The sequence below is a fragment of the Mus musculus genome, chromosome Y (genome assembly GCF_000001635.26).
Source record: "Mus musculus strain C57BL/6J chromosome Y, GRCm38.p6 C57BL/6J".
NCBI classification, from domain to species: domain Eukaryota; kingdom Metazoa; phylum Chordata; class Mammalia; order Rodentia; family Muridae; genus Mus; species Mus musculus.
The window spans coordinates 88274859-88295273 of NC_000087.7; positions in this window are offsets into that span (position 1 = coordinate 88274859).

The following is a 20415-nucleotide window of genomic DNA, read 5'->3' on the forward strand; positions in this document are numbered from 1 at the left end:
TGGGTTCCAGAATGCCTCATCTGAAGGATCTCCCCTTCAGAAGATGTGGACAAAAGAGGGAATTCTGGAAACAACGATGGATAATGACCCTTCTACTGGAGATCATGGTTCCTAGTATATCGGGGGAATTGTGTTGGGGTATTATGTCTAGCATTCTGTTCATGCCTGTCATGCACAGTGCACAAGTTTTTCCACATTTCTTTACTACTGATAGGGAGCTGGGACTTGCCTTTTTACCATTAGATGGACAAATTCGGGTTCTGATGGAAAACAGAACTTCTCCCTCAAAGGAAGCCTGTGTTTTGTAATGATCTCTGAATTGAAAGACCAACGCCAGTGTATATCCTTCTAAAATCAATCAGTGGCCTGGTTGAAAGCAGCTGCTTGGGGAACTCACTCTGAAATATTAGCCAATGCCTTGATAGTCCAAGGCTGGAGGCCTAGTCATAAATCCAGGAAAGCACTGCCCCAGCAACCCAGAATGGCACCCTTTTGTAAAGGAAGATCCTCGGAGGACTCCATGCTTCCTTGGACTGGGTGCAAGGCCAGAAAAACCTTTTGGGTGGTTGAAGGATTTTTTTTTCCTTTTCCTCACATGTAAGTGTAGAGATTAATGAAATCCTTGCTGGACATGATTTTAACTTCATGGATTCTGATCGGGCAGATGCTAACCCTTTTGATCAATGGTTACTTTGTGGGGTTAATGAGAGCTGTACCGATCTTTCACCTATGGCCATGATTGAAGGTGGATATAGTGAAAAGGGCCAAATGGGTTTTGAGTGGTAGGGCACTTTGAGTGCTGGTTTGGGGTCATTCGATCACTCCTCCTCTAATACTAAATATAAAGCATTTAAAAGGGTGAATTATACTGTCACCCCGGTTTGTGTTTGGCCCCCTTTCTGTGGGTGGTAAGTAATAAAAGTTTAAATAATAATCAATTAGAGTTAGATTGCTTGCTTAATTAAAGTTTCTATACCCTGTGTTGGGATGCTACTAAGTATCCCTTTGCTTTGGTTACTCATGTGCCTAGATTTGTTCCAGTTCCTGTGGAAGCCTCTAGAATTTAAGCTTATTTAGAGAAAAGAGAGATTTTGGAATCTCTGCTATTATAGTTGGCTTGGTAGCAATAGCAGCAATAGCTGCCTCTGTCACTGTTTCGGCCCTTGCCTTGTCTGCTACGGTTCAGACAACGCAAATTATAAAATGACCTTTCGGCAAGAGCTTCATTGGCCCTGAACAGCCAGGCAATGGCCAACTCCCAGATACAGAGAGGCCTCATGTTGGTAAACCAACGGATCGATCTGGTCCAAGAGCAGGTGTATATTCTTTGGCAAATGCCTCAGCTGGGTTGCAAACATAAGCAGCCTAGCGTCTGTATCACCTTACTACAATTTCAGAATTTTACAAGAGCAGCTAACCTGTAAAAGGCTTTGTCTTGTTATTTGTTACAGAATTGGACCATAGAATTTGAACAGACACTCCGGGAGCTTAGGATCACCATCTTATAAGTCGATTCAACATGTCTTGACCTGTCATTGATGGAAGGATTTTCTACCTGGATTTCTGCAGCATTCTCCTACTTCAAGCAATGGGTGGGGGTGGTTTGTTTGGAGTGGCTGTGTACAGTGGAGTACTGCTCCTACTATGGATGATCTGCAAACTTAAATCCCAAACAAGGAGGGACAGGATGGTAGTAACCCAGGCACTTGTTGCTTTGGAGCAGGGTGTTTCCCCCGATATATGAATATCAATGATGCTCAAGCAATAAGGTTGCTGGACATCCAGCTCCACAAAACCCTGAGGCGAGTCTTGCTGCATGGGTTGGAGCGGGTGTGCTTTAACAGCCCAGGAGAGTTTTGGGGCTAAGCACTGCACTGGAATGGCGTTGTGGTCTAATTTGAGCTTCTTTCTGGGAGATATGTCACCTTTAAGAAGGTTGAGTGTCCTAGTGTCCTTCCCCCAGGAAAAACGACAGGGGAGCTGACCAAGACCCCTCTGGGTGACGAGCCTGGGAGGAGGTTTTGTGTAAGGCCCCTATGCTTGCACGCTCGGAATTTGACCTCTATCTCCACTCTCCATACTGTGTGGCCTGTTGCTTCTAACATAAAAAAAAGGGTGAGATGTGAGGAGCCGTCCTCACGGCCACCATTACAAGATGGTGCTCACAACACCATTGTCACTATTGCTCGTGGTGAGTGTGCACAGGCATCGGGGTATCTTTCCATTACCTGAGCCCTGTCTCTCCAATGGCATCATCAGGCTGATGGTGGGCAGACAATTCCGGTGGTGCACGTCTCCAACCATACTTCTAACTGTCTTCACAGCCTATATAAGGGAGGGGTTTTCTGCTCTCTGGGTCTCCTGTCCTGAAGCTGATCATCTATCTCTCGAGATGCCTTAAAGCTTTACTGCAGAAGGATCCGAGTGTCCTGTGGGCATTCTTTCTGGCAAGACTGTAGTGTGGGTCATAACACCCCTAAAGAATTAGAAGCAATCGTTAATAGTCTCCCAACCAAAAATAAGCCCAGGGTCTGATGGGTTTAGTTCAGAATTCTATCAGATATTCATGGAGACCTAATACCAATACTCCTCAAACTATTATGCAAAATTAAAAGAGAAGGAACACTATTTAATATGTTCTATGAAGCAAGATTACAACTATACAAAACCTAATGAAGAAAGGAAACTTTATTCCAATTTCCATTATGAATATCGATGCAAAAATACTAAATAAAATCCTTTCAAAACGCGTCCGAGAATACATCAAAAGGATAAACCATCATGACCTAGTTGGCCTCCTTCTTATGATTCAGGGAGAGTTTAATATCGAAAATCCATCAATTAAATCCATTATAGAAAAAAAAAACAAAACAAAAAAACTCAAGTACAAAAACCCCATGATTATTCGATTAGATGCTGACCAAATAGTTGGATAAATACAATGGCCATTCATAATAAGTCCAGGAAAGACCAGGAATTCAAGGCATACACCTAAAAAAAATAAAAAGAAGGAGAAGAAAAGAAAAGAAAAGAAAAGAAAAGAAAAGAAAAGAAAAGAAAAGAAAAGAAAAGAAAAGAAAAGAACCCAGGATTTAACTTTAATCTAAATGGTCAGAAACCAGAAGGAATCCCACTAAAATCTGGGACTGGACAAGGCTGCCCACTTTCTCCCTACCTATTTAATAGAGTACTTGAAATACTAGCCAGAGCAATTACACAAAAAAACAAAACAAAACAAAACAAAACAAAACAAAACAAAACAACAACAACAACAACAAAAAAAAAACAAAACAAAACGAAAACAGATGAATACAAATTGGAAAGGAAGAAGTCAAAATTTCTCTATTTCCAGAAGATATGATAGCATGTATCTATGACCCCAAAAATTACAACAGAGAAAACCTAATCCTGATACACATTTTCAGCTTAGGAGCTGAATTTAGAATAAATTTAAACATAACAGTGGAATTTCTCTGCAGAAAAGACACATAGTATGAGAAATAAATTAGGAAAAAACGTGCTTCATAGTAGTCACAAATAATATAAAATTCCTTGGTGTGACTCTGAGAAAGTGAAATATATGTATGATAAACACTTCAAGATTCTTCAAGAAAGAAATCAAAGAAGATCTCTGAAGATGGTAAAATCTCCCATGCTAATGATTTGGCAGGATTAATATAGTAAAAATGGCTATCTTTCAAAAAGCAATCTGATATGCATTGCAATCACCATCAAAACTCCAACTCATTTCTTCACTGAGTTAGAAAGGGCAATTTGCAAATTCATCTTGAAAAAAAAAACCTACTATATCCAAAACTATACTCAACAATAGAAGAATGTCTTTTGTAATCACCATGCCTGACCTCAAGCTGTACTACAGAGCAATTATGATAAAAACTTCATGGTACAGGAATAGTGTTAGACAGGTAGATAAATGGAACAGAACTGAAGACAGAGAAATGAACCCAAACTCATGTGGTCACTTGATCTTTTACAAAGGAGATAAAACCACCCAGTGGAAAGAAAATGGCATTTTCAAAAAATGGTGCTGGCTCAACTGGCAGTTAGCATATTGAGGAAAGCAAATTGATCTGTTCTCATCTCCTTGTACAATGCTCAAGTCTAATTGGATCAAGGAACTGCACATAAAACCAGAGACACTGAAACTTATAGAGGAGAAAGTGTGGAAGAGCCTCGAAGACAAGGTTAAATGGGGAATATTCCTGAACAAAACAGAAATGGCTGTTATTATAAGATTAAAAATAGACAAATGGGACCTCAAAAATTGCAAAACTTCTGTAAGGCAAGGGGCACTATCATTAGAACAAATCGGGGAAAAAGTCTTTATCAATGCTAAATCAGATAAGGGACTAATATTCAATATATACAAAGAACTCAAGAAGCTGGATTCCAGAAAATCAGATAACACTATTTTAAAAAATGGTGACGGTTCTAAACAAAGAATTCTAAATTAAGAAACACTGAATGGCTGAGAAGCACCTCATAAATGTTCAAAATCCTTAATCATCAGGGAACAGAAAGTCAAAATAACCCTAAGATTCCACCTCACAGAGTCAGAATGGCTAAGATCTAAAACTCAGATGACAATAGTTGCTGGTGGGTATGTGATGAAGTAGGAACACTCCTCCATTGCTTGTGGAATTGCAAGTTGGTACTACCACTCTGGAAAGCAGATGGGGTTTCCTCGGAAAAGTGGTAATAGTTCTACTGAAGATCCAGCAATAGTCCTCCTTGGCATATATCCAGAAGATATTCCAACTTGTAATAAGGATACATGCATCACTATGTTCATAGCATCCTTATTTATAATACCAAGAAGCTGAAAATAAACCTGATGCCTGTCTTCAGAGGAATGAATACAGAAAATATAGTACATTTACATAATGAAATACTACATTACTATTAAAATCAATGAATTCATGAAATTCTTAGACAAATGGATGGATCCGGATGATATGTTCCTAAGTGAGATAACTCAATCACAAAAGAAAGCACATGATATATACTCACTGATAAGTGGATATTATCCTTGAAGCTCAGAAAAAAACAAGGTAAAATTTGCAAAACCCATGAAACTCAACAAGAAGGAAGTCCAAAGTGTGGATATGTCGTTCCTTCTTAGAATTGGGAACAAAAGATCCATGGAAAGAGTTACAGAGAAAAAGTTTGGAACTAAGACTGAAGGAATCCAGACACTGCTTCATTCTGTGATCCATACCATAAACAACCACCAAACCCAGATACTGTTGAACAGCCAAACAAGAGCTTAGGGACAGAAGACTGATATAGTTGTCTCCTGAGACGATCTGCCATTTCCTGACAAATACAGAAGTGGATGCTCAAAGAAATCCATTGGACTGAGCACAGGGTCCCTAATTATGGAGCTAGAGAAAGTACACAAGGAACATTCTATGAGGAAAAACAACTAACAAGTACTCCCAGAGTTCCCTGAGATTAAATCTCCAATCAAAGTAAACATAAGTTGTGACTTATGCCTACAGCTGCATATGTAGCAGAGGATGGACTAGTATGTCATCAATGGGAGGAGAGACACTTGTTCTTGTAAAGTTACTATGACCAAGTTTTGGGAATGCCTGGGCCAGGAATTGGGAGTAGGTGTGTTGGAAAGCAGGGATAGAGGGGAGAGGACTGGGATTTTTGGAGGGGAAAACAGAAAAGGGAATAACATTTGAAATGTAAAAAAAAGAAAAAAAGAAAATAAATAATAAAAAAAAAGAATGAAATACATTATTTGTAATGTTCTTGAAATAAATTCAAGTTTTGCAAACATATTATTGGAACAATGTTCAGGTATTTTCCAGTGGCAAAATCATAACAAGTTATTTTTTATCAACATATTCTGACTACAATGTCAAGAGTAGTTATATGTGTTGCTAAAACTCGGGTATAGGAATATATAGATATAGATAGATAGGTAAAATTTCAAATGAACTATATAAAATCTCTGAGAAAAGATTTCTTCCATTTCAGGTGACTAGGTAAAAGTCTAGTGAACTGCACAACACACAATTAATACCCAACACTGAATATGCAGTAACCTTCAGAAAGAGACTCCTCCGAAATATTTATGTCATCTTCTTCATCATCAAAGTCCAAAAGAAATAAGTAATCTTCCTTTGGAATCACCATTATTTTCTTAAGAGCCATTCTTCTCTTAAAAACTATAATGTCTTCTTAGTTAAAAAAAAAAGGAAAAATAAATAAATATGATCTTCCTCCTTCATTTAACCCTCAGAAGCTGTAGGAAATGCAGATCGGGAGGTTTTTCCTCACATAGTGGCCTCTTGCGACTGAGATTTCCCTCCAGTCACACATCCTTTAACAGTCCAATAACCCTGATCAGAGCTGGTTATCTCTTCCAGGTCATTCAGAAGTGAACTCCTTCACAACCGCACCTTTCCTTGCTTGTCTGCTCAATGGGAAAAGCAAACAAACAAACAAACAAACAAACAAACAAACAAACAAACAAAAACAAAACAAAAACAAAAAACAAAACAAAAATAAAACAAATAAAAAACAAAACAATAACAAAAATAAAAAACAAAACAAAATCAAACAAACAAACAAACAAATAAATAAAACGTTATCAGGAGATACCCACATGTAGTACTCTGAGGACCCTTTGTGATGCCAGATGGAGAAAACAGGTCTCATCCAGGGATTTCACCCTTTGGCTGAATATACCCTGTGTATGCTGTCATGGAGTACCAGGCACCATTGATTAGAAGGGAGGTCTCAGGAGGTGGAAATGAGCTACCATCTTTAAGACAAATGATTTCCAGTTTCTAGGTTGATAAGCATTTGCAGAATTGAAAAAACATGAACAAATGTGTAACATGAAAGTACTGGAAATGGCACTGCTAATTTCAACTGTAATAATTTTTGTTATTTATTTATGTGCATAAAAATTAAAATGTGTGTACTTTTTCTGTATGTACATACCCACAACAGAACAGTCCATGCTGTCCTAATAGATCAGAAGAGAACATCCAGATTCCCTACAATCCCTGGTAAACTCCCACCTCAACCTTCCTAGTACTGAGCTTGATTACAAGAGTGTGCTAGGATGTGCAGGCCCTCTCTCCCTCACTTATGTGCTTGGATGCCCAGCCCCTTTTTCTCCCTTATGTGCTAGAGTGCTCAGGACCTCTCTCTCACCTATGTGCTATGCCCTCTCTCACTTCTGTGCTAGTCTGCTCATGCCCTCTCTCTCACTTATGCCTCTATAGCCTACAGAGGCTAAAAGAGAGCAGTGATTCTCTAAAAGTGTAGCTGTGCATAAATTGTAAGCCACTATGTGGGTGCATTGTGCCAGGTCCTCTTCATAGAACAGGTGCTTTTTGTTTGTTTGTTTGTTTGTTTGTTTGTTTGTTTTTTGAGAGAGGGTTTCTCTGTGTAGACCTGGCTGTCTTGGAACACACTCTGTATACCAAGCTGGTCTCAGACTCAGACATTCTTGGCCTCTGCCAACCAAGTGATAGGATTAAAGACATAAAGCACCACTGCCCAAACAACAGTTGCTCTTATCAGCTAATTTTCCACTTTTCAACTAATCTAGTGTGTACTTCATGTATCTTTAGGGCATTTCTCCCATTTACTTTCAAGGTGGGGGGTGTTTCCACCAGAACAGGGACCCAAAGTGGGATCCGTGGCACCATGGCATGGGTGTTTATTGTTACATGCCAACATTGAGAAATCCATCAAGAATCATTGGAACAGACTTCAAATGAATCACGTGAAAGAATATAAACAAGAAAGGGGGGTAAACACAGACTGGGGGAGATGTATAATTAATCTGGTTTACCAAAGTTTTATTGAACCCAGTGATCTCTACTCTGATATTAGTATGTCCATAAGAGTCCTGGGAGGCATCATGTATTCCCCAGTGCTGAGCAAATCTTGAGATGCCAGTAAAAGAAGCCTTTACAACTGCTCCTCCCTGGATAAAAATCAAAGGATTGAAATCTGTACAATTGCCATTGACTCCTCAAAGCACCCACTTGTGAAAGGAATGCATTCTAAAGTCCTGAATGAAAAATCTCTTTTTCATAAAAAATTCATTCTTTGGGTCATCTGTCATGTTGGAAGAAAAGGAAAAAGTTTTACTCTGATCTGCCCAACAAGTGATGGAGGATTGACAATCAGACCAAGGCAGGATCAGACCTTCATCTTCCAAGACACAATGAGGGGCTATTTTTGTTTGGTGGGGACGTTCTTTGTCTGAAAAGTTAGGTGGTACAAATGTACCATTAACCCAAATTGCATCCTGCCAAAAGGTCCGATTTGTAAAGGTTATATCTACATTAGAAGTATCTTGGGTTGTGCTCACCCAACCTCCTCGGTGCTCATTAAACCTCCCTAAAGCTCAGGCTGGGAGGTTGATACAATGTCCTTGTCCATTAATTTGAAAACATAAAAAACCCTGTTCTAGTAAGGAGTGATTTTCTCCTAATGATAATAACGAGTTGGATCATAGGGTAAATATGGCAAATCTACTGTTTTATTAGTAGTAAAGAATTTTGGAAAAACTATAGTATCATGGCAAACTGACATTGGTTTAGGGAAAGTCGAGAGAATAGCACATATCTGTTCACCCATTATACTAGGAACCTGAGACAAGTTCAGCATTGTCAGGATCAGGAACAGTCCTCAGGAGGTCAGCATTTTTGCACCATCCTTGATGAATATCCTGCTGGTGAGTCAATCCGGCAGCAAAAATGGGTTGTCTTCACTCTGTGGAAAAACAAAAACAGCTCCCCGGGATCTGATTAAGATAGGATCCGGGCCTTTCCAGAGACTAGTTAAAACATCCTTCCGTTTGACCATTTCTTTTGGTCTATCAGGGTCTGAGCTATGTCTCTCAGCTGCAGAACGTCCCTGCTCGTCAAGATTCAAAAAATTAAGTGTAAAGAGTGACATAGATACTGCTACTCTTGGCACTGAGGGCAGAGTCTCATCAACTCCCCCTTTTTGTTTTATAAGATAAGACTTGAGTGTGTGGTGGGCACATTCCACAATGCCTTGTCCTTGAGGATTATAAGGAAGGCCAGTCAAGTGAGTGACATCCATTTAATGACAAAATTGTTGAAATTTAGTAGAAGTATATGCTACTCCATTAACCGTTTTAAGAATTGTGGCCTTGCCCCAGCACTCCACACTTCTAGGCAGTGCTGTATAACATGAGAGGCTTTTTCCCCTGTTAAAGGTGTGGCAAACATTACAGCATTGCAGGTGTCAAAGGAAACATGTAAGTACTGATTTCTCCCAAAGGAGGAAATATGAGTGTCATCCATTTGCCAGACTTGTAATGGCCTGATGCCTCGAGGGTTTACCCCTACATGAGGTGTAGGCAAAAATTGACAACTACGTATGCACATAAGGCAGAGGTTCACTAGGACACTGAAGCCAACAATCCCGAGGCCGAGCAGCAAGCTGGCTTTCACCAGTCGTTGTTGGACTTTTTCTGTACTGAGTAGCTTGCATTTTATCTTGCAGGTACCTTTCTCCCTTATAATGAACTGCTTCCTCCTCCAAGTCCGTTTCTTCAGAGGAGCTAAGCCCTTCATCAGATTCTGAGCTACTAAGAGCTAGCTGCTTAAACTCATCTAGTGGCACATAGAGGCTCCTTTCCTTATGTGCCTCTCCAGCTGGATCTCCCTTCTTCTCTCCCTTTCCATCCCTTTTCTAATCTCTCCCAAGGCATTCTTTTCTTTTTATATCTTTTCCTCGGGATCAAGGCCCATGAAAAGTCCTAAATGACCCTAAGCAAGCATACCATGGTGCCACATGGTCTATCTCCCTGACAAATCCCTCTAAGGTATTAGTGGCACATTTTAGGCCACACTGCTTCAGGACCGAGTGTAAGGCCTCTATTATAGAATGCGAGATTCTCATACTGCCGCTGTACAGGCCTGACTGTGACTGAAAATGGACGCTGTCCAGGCACTGTCCAGTCCTGACCGTGACTGAAACTGGTCGCTGTCCAGGCGCTATCCAGGCCTGACCGTGACTAAGAACCAGTCAGCAGTGGAAGCAGTGGAAGAAAAACGAAACTGAAAGGAAAAGTGCAATCGCTGTGCAAACAATCAAAAGGGTGTCTAACTCTGGAGAAATTTCAAAACTGTATGTACCTTACAGAGCCTTTCATCCCGCAGTTCTGATTCCGCCCCGCGAACAAGGGATCTTCCTTGCACTGGTGTGATGGTATAAAGTTCCCGGGTTCCTCGGTGCCACTTATTGCATCCCACTCGACCGGCAAGAAAGAAGCAACAAACCGGAATCTTCTGTGGCAAAAGATTTATTGCTTACTTATCAGGAAGACCATGATCCGGGAAAATGGCGCTGCTTATATAGCCAACAGCATGACGTTTCAGCACCTGATGTGACGTGACAGCTCCTGATTCGTTGCTTGCCCATCACCCCACTATTATGCCCCGAGAATGGACAGTGACTAGGAGTGAGTTCACTCTTGCACCTGCGTACAAGGCTTGTTTACTAGTTAGGCACAGGGGAGGCCATCACCATCTTATAATGGCGATTGCTTGTGGCACGCACGGCTCTTCTCAGTGATTGCTTGCGGCATGCACGCGATTTCTCAGGGCATGGCACTACACAGCCGTCTATATAAAAATGAAAATGTAATTAAGGATAAAAGTGATACAGGAGAAATGGGTAACAATTCAAGGAGGAGAAGATAGGGATGAATTTGCTAAAACTCATTTATGTGTATGTAGAAAGTTCTTACCCAACAAATTTAAAACAAAGTAAGTAAGTAAGTAAGTAAGTAAGTAAGTAAGTAAGTAAGTAAGTAAGTAGGTAAGTAAGTAAATAAATAGACAAATATATATGTATGCACGTGCATATCCGATTGGTGTGTGTGTGTGTGTGTGTGTGTGTGTGTGTGTGTGTGTGTGTGTGTGTGTGTGTGTGTTCATATAAGCTTGTAGGTATGTCGCACCTGTGACTAGAGGAATGCAATCATGCAGTATCTTTCTTTATGTCCTATGACGCAGTGTGTTGATTAGAATATCTTTTGCCCATGGTATGTGGCATTATTAGAAGGTGTTGGCTTGTTAGAGGAAGTGTATCATTGTGTAGGCTTGCTTTTGTGTAGTGCTCAATCTCTGCTCTGAGACAAAAATCGATCCTCTTCCTTGCTACCTGTGGCCACAAGCTTCCTTCTGGTAGCCTTCAGACTAAGATATAGACCACTTAATTCCTTCCCCAGCACCTCCTCTACCGGGGTGCTGCCATGCTTCCTACCAAGATAATAATGTACTGACCCTCTGAAACTGTAAGACAACCTCATTTAAATTTTCCTTATAAGAGTTGCCTGAGTCATGATGTCTCCTCACATCAATGAAACCCTATGGAACATAGGCAGTATGTTAGACTGATTTTTAATGCTTACAAGATAATTGCAACCAGCCTGCAAGCACAAAGTAAAGATGATGAATGAGTTGCTGTATTTTTTGCTCCATCTACCCAAGGGACTTCAGACACTCCCAGATATGCTGGATTGCACCTGAATCTTACTACATCACTTGAGGTGTCCCCATCATCTTTGAGATCTGAGCAAGGAACTGTGGGACCTTTCTCATCTAAAGCAACTAAATCTAAGGAAACAACTGTAGGGTTTTCTGCATCTGCTCAGGGTACTAGGGGGCATTACTTATCTGCACAAGCCACTGTAGGAAAGCCAATGTCTGCAAAGCAGTCTGTGGGAACTTTGCCTCCCACTCCAGGACCTTTAGGGTCCACACAAATCACTCAGATCTGATCAGAAGCCTCTGGGAATTTCTTCCTCTTCACCAGGAACTCTAGGCTCTTCTTCTTCCATAGAGCCTTCTGGACATTGCCTTTCTGACCAAGCGTCTTTAAATCTGTCCACAACTAGGCAAGGGAGTGTACAAACTGTGCCGTCTTCTCCAAAGACTGTGCAACATCCAACTTATTGCCAGAAATGTATGAGATTTTCTCCCCTTTCTGAACATTCTAGACAAAGATCCCAACTTTCCTCAAGGGACTTTGGGACATTACTACCTAGCCAGAAATCTCAAAAATCCATTCCATATTCACCAGCATATGTAACACATTCACCATCTGTACTAGGTTCTCAGGACCATCCTCTATGTAGTAAAGACTCTCAAGGATATGTGCTAACCTCTCAAAAGTGTAAGGACTTTTCCACAGCTGCAGAGGGGACTTTGTCTGTGCTAAGTTCTTTGTCATCCACCCGAAGGAAAATAGAACCTTTGGCAGATTCCTCAGTGATATTGGGCTTGGGGCAATGTAATCACACAGAGACTACCTCGGGCCCTTAGCCTCTAGTGAGGGAGAATACAGAATCTTCTACATCTGCTTTGTCTACTCTAGGACCTTTGCCACCATCACCTGGAGAACCTGGTACACATTCATCTTTTACTCAAGGAGGTGCAGAAACATTCCCATCTAGTCCCGGGAACCTAGCACATTTGCAATCATCCCAGGGGCCTCTGACACATTCCATCTCAGCCCAGGCAATGACTCATATCTCTGGATCTGCTGAAGGGGCTCTACTGCATTCAGCTCCTTCCCCAGCAGTTTCAGAAACAAATGAATATTCTCCTTCTACCTGAGGGACTTCAGACACTTCCAGATGTGCTGAACTGCACCTGGATCATACTACATTATTACAGGTGTCACCATCATCTTTGAGATCTGAGCAAGGATCTCTGGGACCTTGCATACCTGAAGGGACTAAATCTAAGGAAACAACTGTAGGGTTTTATGCATCTGCTCAGGGCACTAGGGGTCATTCCTTATTGGCACAAGCCAAAGCAGGAAAGTCCATGTCTGCAAGGTAGACAGTGGGAACTTTGCCTCCCACTCCAGGACCTTTAGGGTCCACCCAAATCACTCGGGTGGTCTCAGAGTCTTTTCCATCTGATCAGAAGCCTCTGGGAATTTCTTCCTCTTTACCAGGAACTCTAAGCTCTTCATCTTCCATAGAGGCTTCTGGAAATTCCCTTTCTGACCAAGGGTCTCTAAAACTGCCCACAACTAAGCAAGGGAGTGTAAAAACTGTGCCATTTTCTCCAAAGACTGTGCAACATCCAACTTATTGCCAGAAAGGTATGAGATTTTCTCCCCCTTCTGAACATTCTAGACAAAGATCCCAACTTTCCTCAAGGGACTTTGGGACATTACTACCTAGCCAGAAATCTCAAAAATCCATTCCATATTCACCAGCATATGTAACACATTCACCATCTGTACTAGGTTCTCAGGACCATCCTCTATGTAGTAAAGACTCTCAAGGATATGTGCTAACCTCTCAAAAGTGTAAGGACTTTTCCACAGCTGCAGAGGGGACTTTGCCTGTGCTAAGTTCTTTGTCATCCACCCGAAGGAAAATAGAACCTTTGGCAGATTCCTCAGGGATATTGGGCTTGGGGCAATGTAATCACACAGAGACTACCTCAGGCCCTTTGCCTCTAGTGAGGGAGAATACAGAATCTTCTACATCTGCTTTGTCTACTCTAGGACCTTTGCCACCATCACCTCGAGAACCTGGTACACATTCATCTTTTACTCAAGGAGGTGCAGAAACATTCCCATCTGGTCCTGGGACCCTAGCACATTTGCAGTCAGCCCAGGGGCCTCTGACACTTTCAAGCTCAGCGCAGGCAATGACCCATATTCTGGATATGCTGAAGGGGCTCTACAGCATTCAACTCCTTCCCCAAAAGTTTCAGAAACAAATGAATGTTCTCCATCTACCCAAGGGACTTCAGACACTTTCAGATGTGCTGGACTGCTCCTGGATCTTACTACATCACTACAGTTGTCACCATCATCTTTGAGATCTGAGCAAGGAACTCTAGGACTTTGTTCAACTGAATAATGCCATCTAGAAGTGACTAAATCTAAAGAAACAACACTAGGGTCTTCCACATCTGCTCAGGGCACTGAGGGGATTTTTTTATCTGCAGAAGCCACAGTAGGAAAGTCCCTGTCTGCAAAGGAGACTGTGGGAGCTTTGCTTCCCACTCCAGGACATCTGGGGTCTACCCAAAATACTCAGGTGCGACCAGAATCTGTGTCATCTGAGCAGATGTCTCTGGGAATTTGTTTATCTTCACAAGGAACCCTAGGTTCATCATCTTTCCAAGAGGCTTTCGGACATTTCTGTTTTTCCCAAGGGTATCTAAAAGCCCAATTTTAAACAGGGGAATACACAAAGTGTTTCATTTGCTCAAGATACTTTGCATCCTCCAACTTCTTGTCAGACAGAAGTAGGATTTTCTCCAACTGCCCATCATTTTGCACAAAGATCCCCAGGTTTCCCAAGGGACACTCGAACTTTCCTACCTAGCCAGAAATCTCAAGAAACCTTTTATCCTACACCATCAGTACTGGGTGTTCAGGAGCATCTTGTATCTACTCCAGAGGTTCTAGAAGCTTTGTCATCTTTTCAAAAGCACAAGAAATTTTCCAGGGCACAAGAGGGAACTTTGCTCATGCAAAGTTCTTTTTTCCCCAAACAAAGAAATCGAGAAAATTCAACAGATGCCACAGGGATATTTGCACAATATGAAGAGTCACACAGTGCTTTAGGCCTTTTTCCACAAGTGAGGCAGGCTGTAGCATCTTCTCAGTCTACTTCAGCAAATCTAGGAACATTGCCACCATCATCGCCAACACCTGGTAGACATTCCTGTTCTGGCCAAGGAGGTGCAAAGACTTTCCCATTTGGTCAAGGGTATCTAGCACTTTTGCAATCTGCCCAGGGGCCTCTGAAACTTTCTATCTCAGCCCAGGCAATGATGAATACATCACAATGCTATGAATGTTCTCATAATCCTCTGGGTCTTTCATCCTCAGAACAAAGGACTCCAGGATCTTCTGATTCTGCTCAAGGAGGTGTGAGTCCCAGTCTCTGCACAAGGGGACCATACATCTGTCCACATGTCCACAAAGGTCTACCCAACATTCTACATCTTCCAAAAGGTTTTCAAGTCCTTCTTTACATACACAAGGTATAGGAACTCACTCCACATCTACACACTACACAGTAGCAGACTCACCATCTTTACTAGTGTGTCAGGGATATAACCACCCTGCTCAAAATACAGCAAGGATTTTGAGATCTGACCAGTGATCTCTGAGGATTTCAGCAAATACACAGGCTCTGTAGAAACATTGCTGCCTCCCCAGGGGGCTCTAGGATATTCATCATTTGCATGAGGAGCACAAAAATTTTCAACAGCTACCCCAGGACATGTGATATCCAATGACTCACCTCTGGAACTTGCAATTTCTGCCCAACTTAGTTCCTCACTTTCTTCCCTAAGCCTTTTGGATCTTCCCTTTCCACAGAAGAGCCTTTAGACCTCTCTAAACCTACAGAGGGACCTTTAACTTCATTCCAGGGACCAAATGAGTCTTTGAATTCTCTACATGGGGTTCAACAAACAGATCCATCTGCTTCAGATCCTTCAGGATCTATGCATTCTTCCAAAGGACCCATGGTAATTTCTTTATCTGATCGAGGAAAACTAGGATCTATATCATCTGCCCTAGAGCCTTTGACATTGTCCCTATCTGCTCAAGGGAATCCAGGACATTTGTTATCTGTTCAAGAAGCTGGAGGCCCTTGGCTGTCTTTATAGGGGAACCTGGAAGGTTGTACCTGTACACATGGCAATCCAGGAATATCCAATGCTTCATCACGAGCTTTGGAAATTTCAGCATCTACCATAGTGAGTCCAGGACCTTCTCCATCTGTCCAATTGGATTTGAAAGAGTAACATTCTGTCTTAATGTCTTGGAGACCTTCCATGTCTGCCCAAGGTGTACTAGAAACATCAATATCTTCCCAAGGGCTTACAGAAACTTCCTTGTTACCTCAAGAGCCTCCAGGACACTGGTTGGAAAAGGAGGCTTTAGGATATTTACCATCCAATCCTGAAGATCTTGGACTTTCTGATTCTTCCCAGGACACACTAGAAATATGGGCATGTATGCAAAATAGTACAGAAATACCATCTGTCACCCAAGAGGTCATAGAATCTTTGTCAGCCACACAAGATTCTCCCAAATTACCAGTTCCTTCACCACTTAGTCCAGAGACAGAAGAACCTCTGACATATACACAATCCATTTCTAAGAGTTCAAAATCTGTGCCAGGGACTCCAGAAGCTTTGGCATCTGTGTTAGGGTCTCTGTGTCTTTTGAAACCCAATGAAGGTGCTCTGGGCCCTTTAGTATCTGAACAAGGGATCCTGAGAACACCAGCATTTCCCCAGGAAAGTCTAGAACTTTCTCAACCTGCCCAGGGGCCTCTAAAACCTGTGACATCTCACCAAGAAACCGTGGATACTTCCTTTTCAACAGAGTTTCAGGGACTGTCCCTTTGTGCAGAACGGGACATTATGCCTACCCCTCCTCATGAAGATGGATGGAGAAATTTCTCTTATCTCAAAAAGAACCCTAGACGTTTGAAATCTAACCAAAGGATATTGAAACATGTCCCAATTCCTGAAAGGGATATCAGATACTGCCTTTCAGAACTTGATGCCTTAAAATGTATCTCTTCTGCCGTAAGTAGCCTCACATCTTCCAAGTATGCAGAAAAGGAATCCAGTCCTACCTCTACTCCTCAAAGGAGCATCTCCCCCTTAAAATCATCTCAATTGAGTTTCAGATCTAGTATTCTTTGTAAAAAAGGTCTCAGTCATTCTCCTCCTCCAGGAGATTGCCCCACACCTTCTAAATTGAGGAAAACAAGACCAAGCCCTTCCTCTGTAGATCAAGAGGGCCTGAAATATGTGCGCTCAAAACATGCGGGTTGGAAACACTGCCATTCTTCAAAAATTTGGGTAAGAGTTTGCAAATTTAAGAAAGAGTTGTAAAGCTTAAAACTATGACTAACATAAACTTCGCCACATCTGATTCTGCTAAAGGAGCCTGCAGATGCTCACCATCTCATGAGGTGGGCCTCAGAAGTCCCCTACCAATCCAAGGCATTCACAGACCATCTAAGTCTACTGAAACCCCATCAGAAAAAGCCCCTTCAGACCAATGGGACACCAAAGCTTCCAATTCAGAGCATAAGGTTGACAAGCCATCCTCCATCCTTACAGAAGAGTGCATGCGAACCACTCTTTCTCATGAAGACAGCCTCAGGCATCCCACCTTCCTCATGAGATTCCCAGACACGCTACTTCTACCAAGAGAAAACAGAGGAAAGCCTCTGTTACCCAAGGAGCCCTGCAAGCTTCCCCTACAGATCAAGAATGCATTGATTCATCTCCAGATGGAGACAGTCCCCATAGAGGTGTGCAACACTCATCATCACCCCAAGAGGATATCAGCCATTCTTTTTCTACTAAGGAGGACTCAAAACATATTCCTAATGTCCAAGAGGGAGAGAAAACTTCCAGAAGTGCCAAACGGGAGCCCATAGCTTTTGTGCCTATCCTATGGGCATTCATACCTCCAAAAGGGAGTACCACATTCCCTTTTGGAACATTCCCTGTTATGCGAAGATATGACAAACATACAATATCTCAAGCAGAGGATGTGGTACCTGCTCTCTCCTGTCCTCGGAGAGACCCATCATTACAATATAAATTTGGGTTCCCCCTTTGTGACCATTCTGTCCTAGGAGGCCACAAATATACACATCATTTGAAAATCAATCTCAACAGGATCGCACTGCAAAAGGGGAGTTGTAGTTCTTTCCTCTTCCCTAAAGGAGGTGTCGGACCTTCTCAATCAGACCAATGTGGACTCAGACTTTCCAGTTCTCACCAAAGGGACACTGGCTTTGTGATCCCTGTTTCAGAAAGGCTCAGAATGCTTCAGGCTGAAATAGGTGGCCCCTCAAATGCTCCATCTAAGAAACTGGGCCTCACCGGTGCTTTTTATGACAAAAGAGATATCGAAAATGCTCTAGGAGGCTTACGACTTACTCCTTGCTTCTGACTTCCCCCTTCTGCCCAGGGACACACCAGAGCTTCCCAGCCTGCCAAACGGAACCTGTAAGGCAGTCCATCTCAAGAGGGTGGCCTGGGCCCTACTCTCTCTTACTCTGGCATTTTCAGTTCTTTTTTGATACAGAAGCTGCCCTCATATTTTCCCTTTCTATGCCCCTTATGAACAACATGAATTTAGAACTTTTTCTTTTCATCAACTGTATATCAAACTTACAATTTCCACTCCTAGCTGCCTCAGATGCACATTGAAGCCTCATCTATGCCCCTGTGACTAAAAGCAGGACAAGAATCCCCTTTCTGATTAAGATTAGATCACAATTGTATCCAGAAGAATGTGCTATATAATTTTCACCTCATGGAGAGTATTATGTGATTCTTCTGAACATTGAGGACCTAGACCTACCTACTAGATCTGATCTAGTCCATGAAAATTCCACTCCCTTGATCTAAGGTGCACCAAGTGCTTCTTATTCTGATCCTCTGACCTAATTACCCCTGTCAAAGGATCAGGACCCGGGTTCCTGAAGTCTCAGAGCTTAAGAGTAGCCAGCACGTTAATGAACCCAAGACATAGACATTAAGCTGACCAGGAAAAATGAGAAATCCTTGCCATTTTTAGAAGTAGGCAGCAGATTTATCAGGAGAACTAGCTGGGAAATGTCTCCTAGCACACTGGAGATTGATTAAGCTGTTGCATGGCCTGCATGATTTGCGTGTTCTAGGTTCCCAGGACGTCTCAATCATGAAATATTCAGGCCTTCTCTCCTCTCCATATCGACCCTTGATCTTGTACAGATACAATAGTCTTTGGCATTTCTACTTTCCCCAACATGGTGTGAACCTTTCTGCCTCTAAAGGATGGCATCCTTTATAGATTGTTTGTGGATACATCAACATTATCACTCTGTCACTGGGTCCTCCAAGTCCTGTTTCTGACACACAAACCTCAGAATTATCCCTTCAGCACCAAAAAGACTCACACTGTCCCCCCATTCTTGAAGTGGAGCTTAAATCACTCTCAGTGGCTCAAGGAGTCATCAGGTACACTTTGTCTAAATTAGGAATTCAAAAACACTCCAGGCATTCTTCTCTGGTAAGGTTCAGACCTACAGCTTAAGAACCACAGATCTTCTAAACTACTGTATGGACCAAGGGAACTTCTGATATGCCCATTCTGAACCAGGGATCCTCAGATCATCCCCAATAGCCTAAGTGACCTTCATCTTACCTGTCTAGAACCAATGTGCTGGGGCTGGAGAGATGGCTCAGCAGTTAAAAGCACTGACTTCTCTTCCACAGGTCCTGAGTTCAATTCTCAGCAATCACTTGTTGTACCACAACCATCTGTCATGGGACCTAATGCCACCTTATGGTGTGTCTGAAGACAATGACAGTATACCCACATACATGAAATAGAACCTATGTGACTCACAACTTACACCAATAACTCAAGGGGGATTCAGATGTAACCCCCGAAATCAAATATGTTAGAAACTCCCCAGTATTGAAGGCAGCATTATCATATGAGAACCAGAAACCTCAGAATTTCGTTAATTTCCCTCAGAATTACCACTTCAGAACAAAGGTGTCACATAGGTCCTCAATAACTGAAGATGCCCTGATACATATGACATGATAAGCAAAGGACTTATCAACAGAGCCCAACAACATTTTAAGAAAGCCACAAAGTTGGCTCTTTTACTATCAGCATGCAATAGCATTGATGAAGTTACAATGGGGACTCAGATGTACCCTTCTAGACCCAGGATAATTTATACCCCCAGCATAAATATCAACTCCATCACATCAGGCCCCCTCGATGTAAAGTATCCCATAACTTCAAGGGGGCTGACACCCAGTTGGTTTATCTTTTGAAGAGCACCTAAACCTTGCTTCCTCTAACCATAGTATCCCCTGACATTATGTGTATGCCAAAGGGGTCAGCTGACCTTGAGTAAAACGCTTTATTCTTACTCCTTCTGCACTGGAAGGGTCTGAGACATGCCTCTCTGATGAAGCAAGGTATAGAACTGACCTTGTGAGTGAGAAGTTTATCTCAAATATTCAAGCTCAGCTCTAGTGTGCTTCAGGCTGAATCCTTGGTACCAAGAATACACAAGAGATTCAGTCTTTGTTCATGGTGGAATCAGGTCTACCACTCAACTAAGAGCTTCTCCCTCAGACCTTATTGGTTAGGGAATACACTTTTGACCACCAAAAACAAACAAACAAACAAAACAAACCTCACAGAACTCCAGAGTCAAGTCCCATGGCCAATGTATAAAAACCTCAGCCTGGATCCAAGGCTCTCTTTAAGCTGGTCATCAGAAAGGTAACTGTACACTACACCCACACCTGTGTGCTTTGTTGTAAGTTTAATAGGCAACAAATC